At 51.9% G+C, this 12,684-nt stretch overlaps 1 long non-coding RNA gene across 1 annotated transcript; it reads left to right on the top strand.

Annotated features, from left to right (window-relative positions):
* Window positions 1–11,725: 11,725 nt before the first annotated feature.
* Window positions 11,726–12,420, top strand: LOC125525427. Its single transcript, XR_007291289.1, has 2 exons — window positions 11,726–11,902; window positions 11,985–12,420. It is a non-coding gene; the product is annotated as an uncharacterized LOC125525427 (long non-coding RNA).
* Window positions 12,421–12,684: the final 264 nt, after the last annotated feature.

The raw sequence follows: 12,684 nt of genomic DNA, 5'->3' as shown, positions 1-12,684 counted from the left end.
GCCAGGGTTTGTGGATCCGGACCGTCCTCACCATATCTGTCGTCTGGTTAAGGCGCTCTATGGGCTCAAGCAGGCTCCCCGTGCATGGCATGCACGCCTCGGCTCTGTTCTCCGGGCACTTGGGTTTGTTCCCTCCATTGCTGACACGTCCCTGTTTCTTCTTCAGCGTCCTGAGGTTACAATGTATTTGCTGGTTTATGTTGATGATATCATCCTCATCAGTTCCTCAGATGCTGCTATCGATCGCCTTGTGGCTGCCTTGAGTGGTGATTTTTCTGTCAAGGATCTAGGTGCTCTACACTTCTTTCTTGGTCTGGAGGTTTCACGCTCTTCTGCTGGGCTTACTCTTACTCAGAAGAAGTACTCCCTGGACTTGTTGCGTCATGCTGTAATGCTGAAGTGTAAACCTGTCAACACTCCGATGTCGGCCACTGATCGGTTGTCTGCTTTTGATGGAGATCCTCTCTCATCTGATGATGCTACTGAGTATCATAGTCTTGTTGGTGGTCTCCAGTATCTTACTATCACTAGACCAGACGTCTCTTATGCAGTCAATCGTATCTGTCAGTTTCTCCATGCACCCAGGACATCTCATTGGTCAGCTGTGAAGCGGATTCTTCGTTATGTCTGCCTCACTTCCTCTCATGGCTTACTTCTGCAGCCCGCGCCGTCTTGTGAGATCTCAGCTTTTTTTGATGCAGACTGGGCTGGTAGTCCTGATTACCGGCGATCCACGAGGGGGTATGCAGTGTTTCTTGGGTCTAACCTGATCGCCTGGAATGCTCGCAAGCAGGCTACAATGTCTCGCAGCAGTACAGAACCTGAGTACAAAGCAGTTGCTGATGCAACGGCGGAGATCATTTGGGTTCAGTCTTTGTTGAGAGAGTTGAGAGTCTCTTCAGCTCATTCTCCAGTACTTTGGTGTGATAACATTGATGCTACATATCTGTCGTCGAATCTGGTGTTTCATGCTCGAACGAAACATATTGAGGTTGACTATCACTTCATTCGAGAGCGTGTTGCACAGAAGCTACTTAGCATCAAGTTCATCTTGTCAAAGGATCAACTTGCTGACATCTTCTTTTTTGAAAAAAATCACCGGGGGGGGGGGGAGCTCCCCACCTGAATATATTTCTCAATTTTGTAACCCATCGTCAGACTGATTACAAAGGGAAATTACATAAGCATGTGTAATCGTGATAAGAGGTAGGAACGCCATGAGGAGGCGGCCTGCTTGTGCACCGTTTTCTTCATCCGGTGCGTCCATAGCATGAGGTCATCAACAATTCGCCTGAGGGTGATGATACTGTGATGATTTTGCTGTTTGAAGGTCATAGCATTTCTGGAATCCCAGATCTTCCACAGAATAATGAGGAGGATGGAGTGCCAGATTACCGCATCCACCTGTGTAGGTAGACGGCAGTCCCATAGGTCGTCGATGTTACTCGAAGGAGAGAGGCCTATTCATTGCCAAATACGCCGTGCAAGCGGACAGTCAAGGAATATGTGTGAGCTGGTTTCACCATCATACTCGCAGCGCGGGCATAGTGAGTCGGTGACAATATGCTTGCGTTGAAGGTTGCTTTTGGAGTTGAGTCGATCACGAAACAGAAGCCATGCAAAGATCTTCACGCGATTTGGAACGCATGAAGACCAGATGGCCACGGCATGCACGTCGTTGTTGTCGTCGCCGCCCATGGTTAGCGCGTACGCTGCCCTCGTGGAGAAGCGCAGGCCACCATTGAGGTAGCGCTCATCCGGTCCTGTCGACAGCTGGAAATCCTGCAGGAGAGACAACAAAGAGCACAAATCGGTAGCAACATTAGATGTTAGGTGGTTCTGTAGGATGGTTTCCAAACCGTGGTCCAAAACAGCAGCCACACGAGCGAGTGGTATAGTGGTGTGTGAGTAGAGGCAGGGGAATAGATTAGCAAGGGGTTGGTAGTGTAGCCAAGCATCTAGCCAGAAATAGGTATTAGTGCTGGAGTTTGTGAGTACAAATGAGATGGCATGGAGTGCTGGCAGTTGTTGATTTATTGTTCGGCAAATGAAGGAGTGGCTATTTTGTGGAGCAATGAGAGCATTTGGGTGTTGCAAGGCAATCCAGTCCAACCAAGGTGTTTTTTCCGGTAAAAGTGCTTTTACAGCAAATTTCATAAGTAGGCAGTTGTTCTGCTGATGTAGGTTTTTTAGACCTAGACCACCATTCTTTTTTGGTTTACACACATTTTTCCAGGCAACTAAGCATTGCGCACCAGTGCAAGTTTCCTCTGCAGCCCAAAAAAAGGCTCGCCGAATAGAGTCTAGGATTTTTAGAACACTTTTGGGGATGGAGAAGACTGACATAAAGTAGACCAAGATGGAGTTGAGGACAGCCGATAGTAGGATGAGTCTATCCCCTTTTGAGAGAATTTTTGCACGCCAACCCGTCAAGAAATTGCGGCAGCGTTCAATGATAGGTAGGAAGGCGTTTGAAGGTAGTCGTGTGGGTGTTAGGGGTAGGCCTAGGTAGATCTGCGGGAAGGTTGAGGACGAGCATTGCAGGGTGGAGTCTATGGAGGCCGCCATGGGAGAGCTGATGTGCATGGGTACGAATGTTGTTTTTGTGAAGTTGATAGCGAGGCCGGTTGCCATGGCGAAATCGTGTAGAATTTTTTTAATTGTTGAGCAGCGTCATTGGATGCCTTGGCAATGATTAGGGTGTCGTCGGCATATTGTAAAATGTTTGGCGGAAGATGTGAAAACAGAGGGTGACTGAGGTGTAGGAGGTTGCAGTCTTTCTGGATCATCTGTTGTAGGAGATCAGCAACGATGATGAAAAGGTAAGGAAAAAATAGGATCTCCCTGTCTGAGCCTATTTTTGCAATTTATCGAGTTTCCGGGGATCCCGTTGAGCATAACGGTAGTTTTTCCAGTTGATAGGAGGTCATGGACCCAGTTTGAGAATTTTTGCGGGAAACCGCGACAGCGTAAAATGGATGTAAGGGAGTCCCAAGAGAGGGAGTCGAAGGCTTTTCTAAAGTCTAGCTTAATGACCATGGTTCGGGCTTTTCTGGTATGGCAGGCACCTATGAGGTCTGTAGCGAAGATAAAATTTTCAGCTATGCTACGTCCAGGGATGAAACCAGTTTGGTTGCCATGAACAAGTAGTGGGATCATTGTTTTTAATCTGTTGGTGAGCACTTTTGCGACGGCTTTGATGGGGCAGTTTTGGAGGGAGATCGGGCGGTAGGCGTCAGGTGTGTTGGCCTATTTTTTTTGGGTAGTAGAATGAGGTGGGCTCTGTTAAGGCATTCTGTTTGAGCGGTATGGTTTTGGAAATCTGCCATGAAGGAGTTAATAGGAGCCTTGACCAAGTGCCAGTATTTTCGATAGAACAGCGGGCCGAAGCCATCAGGTCCAGGGCTAGCGAGGGGGTTCATTTGGAGGAACGCATCTTTTATTTCTTCGAGTGTGAAGGGAGATTCAAGTGAACTAAGTTGAGGTAACGTTTGGGAATAGTAATTTTGGAGTTGGAAAGACCAGGAGGTGTGTGGTGCGGAGCCGATAATTGCTGTGAAATGATCTTTCAGTATGGTCGCTTTTTGAGCGTGAGAGTGGAATTCATTCCCATCAACTAGTAGGGACGTTATAGTATTCTTGCGCAGACGCTGGGACGCGGCAGCGTGAAAGTACTGAGTGTTTTCCTCTCCATCAATTGTAGCACGTACTTTGCCTCGTTGTTTCCAAAAGGCCATTTTTCGGCAATGGCTGAGTGTAGTGTATCGGAGACAACCAAACACAACATTTTTTCGGCGTTGGAGAGGGGTCGAGCCTCCTCTTTTAGATCAATGAGATTGATGATTTGTTTTGTAGCAACCTCGCGATGGTGTGCTGGTGATCGTTTGGAGGCCCATTTTTTTAGGGCGCATCTTGTTGTTTTTAGATTTTTTGCAAGGGCAGCAGCAGAAGATAGCGGTTGGGGCACGTGTTGATTTGGTGCCCAACATTTTTGTATTATTTGGTGGCAAGCAGTGGATAGAGTCCAAGCTGATTCAAATCTAAAGTGGCGCGGTTTTGGGATAAATGTTTGGATATTTAGGATTAGTGGGACGTGATCAGATGTGATGCGTGGTAGAGATGACAGAGTTGTATTGGGGAAGCAATTATTCCAGGCCAGATTGAAGAAAGCACGGTCTAGTCGTGCTAGGGTTGGTGAAGCTCGTTTATTGGTCCAGGTGAAGCGTCTATCTAGTAGGGGTAGTTCGATTAGTGCTAGGTCATTGATCGTGGAGTTGAAGGCGTCAGCTTCCCGTTGGCGGAAGTTGCGGTTATTTTTTTCGTGGGAAAAGCGTACCAAGTTGAAATCTCCTACAATCAACCAAGGAATTTGGTCATCTTCCTTGATTAGTTTGAGCTCATCTAGGAAGGCCTGTTTGAGGTTGCGATGTGAAGGTGCATAGATGTTTGTGATGACAAAGGGAAGGGGGTGAGCGAGTGACGTGATTTTGATGGATGTGGGGTACTGATGATGAGAGTATGAGATTAGAGAGAAGAAGTTTTTGTTAAAGGCGGAAACCATTCCGCCGGCCGAGACGTCCGCAGGTAGGAAAATTCTTTAGTCCAGAGATCATGGCAGGAAGGAGTTGAATTTTTGGTCGTTAATGTCGTTTAATTTTGACTCTTGTAAGAGGGCACAATGAGGGTTGATACTGATTAGTTCGGAAAGGATATCAGCACATTTTGATTCATCGCCTAGTCCTCTTACATTCCACGAACAGATGGATAGAGTGGTACTACTCATGAAAAACACAATGGGCACCTAGATCGCGAGAGGATACATGCGATCTCATACACTCATGGAACAGATTACAACTAGCTAGGGGATACATGCGAGATACTAGCAGATAGGTGGAGCAAAACACGGAATTGCTCTGGGCACACGTACGGTGGAATAAGTAGACCCTTGATGTAGGGCCACGATATGGACGACCGGTCGTCGTCGGGACGCCGCATGGGCTTGCATGGTTGATTGGGCACATCATGGATCGACGTCAGCAGCACCGGCATCCATGATATCATCGGCACGGGCGATGGAATCAGCAGCCGCGTCATCTGTTGGAAATATGCCCTAGAGGCAACAATAAAAGGATTATTATCATATTTCCTTGTTCATGATAATTGTCTTTTATTCATGCTATAATTGTGTTATCCGGAAATCGTAATACATGTGTGAATACATAGACACCAAACATGTCCCTAGTAAACCTCTAGTTGACTAGCTCGTTGATCAACAGATAGTCATGGTTTCCTGACTATGGACATTGGATGTCATTGATAACGGGATCACATCATTAGGAGAATGATGTGATGGACAAGACCCAACCCTAAACATAGCACAATATCGTATAGTTCGTTTGCTAGAGTTTTTCCAATGTCAAGTATCTTTTCCTTAGACCATGAGATCGTGCAACTCCCGGATACCGTAGGAGTGCTTTGGGTGTACCAAACGTCACAACGTAACTGGGTGACTATAAAGGTATACTACGGGTATCTCCGAAAGTATCTGTTGGGTTGACACGGATCAAGACTGGAATTTGTCACTCCATATGACGGAGAGGTATCTCTAGGCCCACTCGGTAATGCATCATCATAATGAGCTCAAAGTGACCAAGTGTCTAGTCACGGGATCATGCATTACGGTACGAGTAAAGTGACTTGCCGGTAACGAGATTGAACGAGGTATTGGGATACCGACGATCGAATCTCGGGCAAGTAACATACCGATTGACAAAGGGAATTGTATACGGGGTTGCTTGAATCCTCGACATCGTGGTTCATCCGATGAGATCATCGAGGAGCATGTAGGAGCCAACATGGGTATCCAGATCCCGCTGTTGGTTATTGACTGGAGAGTCGTCTCGGTCATGTCTACATGTCTCCCGAACCCGTAGGGTCTACACACTTAAGGTTCGGTGACGCTAGGGTTGTAGAGATATGAGTATGCAGTAACCCGAAAGTTGTTCGGAGTCCCGGATGAGATCCCGGACGTCACGAGGAGTTCCGGAATGGTCCGGAGGTGAAGAATTATATATAGGAAGTGCAGTTTCGGCCATCGGGAGAGTTTCGGGGGTCAACGGTATTGTACCGGGACCACCGGAAGGGTCCCGGGGGTCCACCGGGTGGGGCCACACATCCTGGAGGGCCCCATGGGCTGGAGTGGGGAGGGAACCAGCCCATAGTGGGCTGGTGCGCCCCCCCCCTTGGGCCCCCCATGCGCCTAGGGTTGGGAACCCTAGGGGAGGGGGCGCCTCCACTTGCCTTGGGGGGCACTCCAACCCCTTGGCCGCCGCCCCCCTAGGAGATCCCATCTCCTAGGGCCGGCGCACCCCCTAGGGGGCCTATATAAAGGGGGGAAGGGAGGGCAGCCGCACCCTGAAGTCTTGGCGCCTCCCTCTCCCCTGCTACACCTCTCCCTCTCGCAGAAGAACGGCGAAGCCCTGCTGCGGTGACTGCTGCATCCACCACCACGCCGTCGTGCTGCTGGATCTTCATCAACCTCTCCTTCCCCCTTGCTGGATCAAGAAGGAGGAGACGTCACGCTGACCGTACGTGTGTTGAACGCGGAGGTGCCGTCCGTTCGGCGCTAGGATCTCCGGTGATTTGGATCACGATGAGTACGACTCCCTCATCCCCATTCTCTGAACGCTTCCGCTCGCGATCTACAAAGGTATGTAGATGCATCCGATCACTCGTTGCTAGATGAACTCATAGATGGATCTTGGTGAAAACATAGAAAATTTTTGTTTTCTGCAACGTTCCCCAACATCATCTGCACCGCATAGCACGGCAATTTCCGCAAGGGCCGCTGCAGAGGCTGGCGGTGCGTCGGGGATGTCGAGCTGGGCATCTTGGATGGCGTCTTTGAGTGCCTTCGCGACCGATGGAAGTGAGGTGCTTCGCTCTGGCGCGGACGGCCTTAGTGGTCATGTCGGTGAAGACCCTTGGCTCTTTGGCAGCCAGGCGAGAGCTTCGGCGAAGGCTCATGGACTTGTCCGCCGAGCGTTTGGCGTTGTGGCGCAACTTGCGAAGCACGCACTCGTGAAGGTGAGGGTCTGTAGGTTTGGTTGCGGGGGTGACCATGGTTAGGCTATGATCGGGTTGAAATACAAGGGAGGAGGGGAGACATGGTTGTGCAGAGGCCGTACCAGAGGAGGACGCCCCAGCGGAAAAGGCAATGCTGGAGACGTCAATGTCAAGGCCTGGTGAGTTGGAGCTGTCGTACGGGCTGAACGCCGACGGCAGCTGCACGACATTGGGTGGAGGGAGATCGTCGAGGTTGTCTTTGTTGTAGCCGTCCGGAGAGGAGGGTGGCGGAGTCAGCGTGATCCCACTGACAGCAGCGACGGGGCACGGCAATGGGCGGCTGATGGTGGCTGGCGTGATGGACGAGCTGATGTCGGTTGAGGCAGAGAACGCCGCGGGAGGCGACGCCATCTGCGATGGTGGGGCTGAGTCGCTGTCGGATGAGATGGTGATGACGGGATGCCCCTAGACAGCGGGTCCGTCGTCACCAGACGAGACGTGGAGAGGAATGTTGGCAGAGGAGCCGCCACGGTTGGGAGGAGTGGTCGTGGTGTTGAAGGCTCGGGACGGCGGAGGGCCGCGAGGCATGTCGTCATTGGAGGCGTTGAAGGCGCCGTGGCCGCGGCGACCGGGGCGGCCGCTCGAGTCCGAGCCGGAGTCAGAGGAGAACGGCGATGGGTCCAGCGGTCCCATCCGGTCGAGGACCGTGGCGAGCCTGGTGATCTTAACGACCTTGATGTCATTAGATGGGGGGAGCTGGATGGGCAGGGAGTCTAGAAGTCGCATGCGTCGGTCGACCATGATGAGGGCGCGAACTGCCGTGAAGTCGCGGCCCTCGACGCAGTAGTGGTGGACAGAGCAGACGTCACCAAGGTGGCTTAGAGCCCACCTGATGCTAGCGTCGTGCCAAAGCTCATGCGGGAACTCCGATGCTTTGACCTCGATGAGCTGGTCGAAGACAGGCGACGTTCGGTCCACCAGTTCAACAGGCTCGAAGGATATCTGGTTGTCGCGGAAGTCGATGGAGCCAAGGGTGACGAGGTAGTCATGCACGCTTGCGGACTCGAAGGTGATGCAGCCCGCCCCACGCCAAGAGCCAGCAACGCTGAAGCTGGGGTTGCTGGCGTGCGCGAGAATCGCGTCGTGGATGAGCGTCGCCAGGGTTGTGGATGGGTGTGTGGAGGTGGGCGAACGCGATATGGCTGACGTCGTTGACTAGGCAGGGGGCGCGACGATGGTAGGCGCGAGCTCGATGGGCAAGCCGAAGCGGCATGCATGGCGAGCGCCCCCAGCGTTCGGAGGGGATGGGCCGAAAGCCGCTGCAGCACGCGCCTCATTGAGGCTTGCGCGCAACGCCTCATGGTCTACAGGGTTGGAGAGCGATGGAGGAGCAGTGGTAGGGGGGGCGGTGTTGTTTGTTGTGGCGGAGGGAGGGATGATGCAAGCGACGGGGATGCCAAGTAGTGGTGCCATTGGCCCGTTTCCGGCACGGGGCCAAAGGTTGGTGGCAGCGGCGAGGTTGGCTGGGGTAGGCGCAGGCGAGTTGGCCATGTTAGAAGCCGGCGGTGAGGTGGGTTGAAGAGAGAAAGCTGGATTCAAGACTGGATTTTGTGGAAGGCGGGCAAAGAAAGGAAGGAGGCGAACCGCCCGGCACCAGCTGACTTTGTGGCCGGAGCACCAGCAGCGAGCGCACCTGATGGGATCCTTGCAGATTTGGACTTGATGATCCAGGGCTAGGCAGCGATAACAGCGTCGTTTGGAGAGGATAGGTGAGTGAGAGCAGCGGTGTGGAGTGTGATGGTGTGTATTGCATGCGGTATTTATAGGAGTAGCGGAGTGGGGTGAGGGTGCATGCTGGGAGGAGGAGAGAAGTACGTCTCGATATGACTTGGGAGGCAGTGTACCATCCATGCGTGGGGTCATGCACGCGGTCAAAGGGCTGGCAGTGGTACTGTTGCCGGGTGGTGGGAGCATGTGTTGCAGTTGGGCAGGGTATGGATGAGGCGTGGGTGACGCAAGCAGTGTCGGGCTTAAGCGCTGCCCCAATTCGTGGGGCTCTAGTGGCGCATGCATGCAGGCAGGCAGTGGGCGGCAGTCCGTTCGGTGTTCGTGGTTCAGGTCGGGTGACCTCAAAGCAGAGACACGCGGTGTATAGGCCGGTTCCGCTGAGTCAAGAGCGGTGTGTAGTTGAAAGCGGTGGTGGGCAGGGGGGGTCCAGCGTCACGGGTTTTGGGCGCGGGATGGATGGGTCGATTTTGGCCGTGTCTATGTCGTGAGAGTGGCTCCATGCCTCGGTTTCAGTGGTGGTCAAAAGCAGAGCGGCCGAGGGTGTGCAGGTGCTGGAGGTAGGGCGGTGGCAGGGAGTTGTTGGAGTCGTGTTCGATGGGAGGGTGCACCCATGGGTTGACCCGTTGGATACTGGGGTATTTTTCTGTTTGTTTGTTTTGTTTGAAAGAGAGCGTTGCATGAATAGTGTGGATGGGTGTGGGCCAAGGATGGAGATAGGTATAGTGTGTTGTTCTGGCAGGTTTGGCCTGATTGTGGCCGGTCCGCGAGTCTCGAGTAGCAGCTGCTCATGAGCAGTGGCGGTGGACAGCTGGTCAAAGAAGTATAGCGAGAAGTATTTGAAAGCCAAAGGCGAGGCCTTGAGGATTTCAAATCTGACCTCTTTGGTTATTACAGAGGAGTGAAACACAAAATCTCACAGCTTAGTTGCCTGAAAAACTGGTTTTACCGAGAAGTAGTGGTCTAGAGCATTGGTTATGAGCAAAGTATTTGGGTTAACACTAGTTGAGCTACATAGGATCCAAAAAGAGACCGTTGGTGCATGGCGAGGTGGGAAAATATGACGTGTGATCTCAGTGTGGTACATGTTTAAAACACGGTTAAAGAATTTGAATCCATGACGGAAAGGCCTAACCTCTTTTGGCGCGACGAGCGACGTTGTTGTCGATTCCGGTAGGGTTCCTGTGTCTGGGAGGAACGCGGGCGGAGCGATAACCACCGCAGGTGGTTGTTGGTTGATGGCACATGGGCGTCGGGGCGAGGCAGCACACAGTGATGCATTGGGAGTGGTGGCGGCTGAGTTGACGACGATGATCGATGCGAAGAAGAAGGGTGTCGAGAAGGGAGAGCAAGCGGTAATGGAAGCTTGCGCGGCCATCGAGGCGACACAGAAGGAGTATGCCGAGGTGGATATTTTTTGGACATCGAAGTTTTTTGCCCTACCCCCAAACCTAGTTTGCAGCAGAGCAGCGACGAGGTAGCAGTCGAGAGGAAGACGACAATTGTGGAAGAAAATGATGGTATCGTGGGGTTTTTGCGAAGCCTGGCGAGGTGGTGAGACCATGGATCGTTTTGCCTACCAAAGAGCAGCCTGGAATGCGAGGCCAACTGAGTTGTCGAGGGTAAGAGTTTGTGAGATGAACCGAAAGGCGTGCTGCAAGCGATCGCCGATGTCAAAGGTGAGCGGGGCGGCGTGAAAGTGAGTGGGCGTCTGCAGTGGCAATGGTGAGGGAGGCGAGGCCCGTAGGCGTGGGGCAATGGAGGGTGGTGACTCTCTTGCGGCATCCACGGGCGAGCAAACGAAGAAGGAGATGTGGATGTGAGGCGAGGCAATCTCCTTCTCCCGGAGGATAGCCAGGGCTACCGGGATCGAGGAGACGGTGAAGCGGAATTCCGAGGGCGAGAGTTGAAGGATCATGAACATATCAGACTGGCCTCCCAGGCAACCTTGGAGGTAGCATGCAAGCATGAGACAGTCAATTTCCATGACGGCGCGCTCAATTTTGACAGCAAGATGGATGCCTGAGTTTTTGTGACGGAAGGGAGTGATAAGCTGAAGGATGGCAGACCAAACCTGGTCCTCGATGTCTGCTCCCATGGCGTTTCCAACACCAAGCGCGGCGCGGATGGCAGCCTGGATCGGGGAGTCATCCAGCCAGTAGTCCGGTGGGAGCGGGGGCGAGCAGAAGGTGGCTACGGGGAGGCTAGATGGATTTGGGATTGGGATCGCAGGTGGCCGGAGTTGAGACTGCGGCTGCGGTGGTGGAGGAGCGGCTGGAGGTGGGAGCGGTGGCGGAGCCATCATGAGCCAAGCAGCACGATATGCTATTTCTTCTGGCCAAGCGCCCTGCTTCCTCCTCGACTTGCTGACATCTTCACGAAGCCTCTTCCATAATCACAGTTTGTAGGCTGCAGGCGCAATCTTAACTTAGTTTGTACTTCAGGCCACAGTTAAGATTGAAAGAGGGTGTTAGAGTGTATATGTATACGTAGACTTGTGTATACGTAGACTTGTGCGTATACCTTGTACTTGTACCCTTTGATACTTATATATAATGAGATAGCCACAACCCCCTAGGGTGTCGAGCAGTTGCCCCAATACTTTCATCTAACAGGAGCATTACAATCTGCTTCGCATAAGCAGGAAGACGAGCAAGTGTTTATCTTGAGGTTACGGCAAAGATCGCCCCATAGTTAACAAATGCCCAAGTCAAACATCACTTGGATTATACTGGCCCAATTGCGATTAGAGAAACCCCGCACAGCTGCAATGCGTGCTGTTTAATCCAATTGAGCGGCAAGTAGCTGATTCCAGTTTGTCTTCAATGGTTCGACGACCCTTAATTATCATGCAGGTCGATGATATATAGTACACCTCTAGCGCGCTGACGCTTCCTCCCAAGTCCCAACTCCCAACTCCCAAACTCTAGCTGTTACTTCCGTTCAGACTTCAGAGACGTCGCCGTCGCCGTCACCGGGATGGACCGCAGAGCGCTCTTCGCCTGGATGCTCGTCGCTGGGGTCGTCGTGCTCTCCTCGCGCTTCCTTCTGGGTAGGCTGTTCGGCGATCATGATCTCAACGTCGTTTGACCTTTTGAGCTGGAACTATAATCCACAGAATTGTTCAATTGCAGGTTGTGACGCGAAGGTAGGGGAAGCCGGTGTCGAGGCTGCGGCCGCCGGGGACTGGGCTTCGGCGAGGAGGTCTTTGGGGTCGAGGGCGACGAGCCCCAGGCCACCGACAGCGAACACGCCGAAATCCTACGTGGTGCCGAGCCCCCCACCACGGTTGGTGTGACGTGGATAGTCGATCGATCCTCCTACAGCAGTCCCCATCTGCTCGTGTACATACTCTACTCTGCTCCATGTAACATCCTGTAACGATCGACCATGCTATTTTTAGTTTTTTTGATGAAGTTCGTTTTGTTCCAGAGTGTTACATAAGGTTTTATCTTTTTGTGTGTATGTGTGTTTCGAGGTGTATCATAATGTTTCGTTGTGTATCACTAAAAGAAAAGTGTAACCCAATAAAAAGTGTATCTTTAGAATTAAAATATAGTTTCACGGCTTTCTTCTTGTTTCATAGGGTATCGTAAAGTTCATTGTATATCAACAAGATCCATGTGTCCAACACTTTTTTTACAGAACCTTCAACAATGTATGGTTTTGAATGTTTAGAGAGGACAGGCAAGGAGATCTGTGCAACATCTGTGCACACTCACTTGTGTGTCACACTTGGGAGTTCCAGTCCGAGAAATGCTTTTCTACCACGGACTTGCTAAAACTCAGTGGACTCATATTTAACCAAACCTCAGTCAACTTTTCAACTGTTGA

This window comes from Triticum urartu, chromosome 7 (assembly GCF_003073215.2).
Source record: "Triticum urartu cultivar G1812 chromosome 7, Tu2.1, whole genome shotgun sequence".
Lineage (NCBI taxonomy): Eukaryota > Viridiplantae > Streptophyta > Magnoliopsida > Poales > Poaceae > Triticum > Triticum urartu.
Note: the sequence above shows the minus strand (reverse complement) of the source record. Positions and strands in the feature narration are given on the sequence as shown.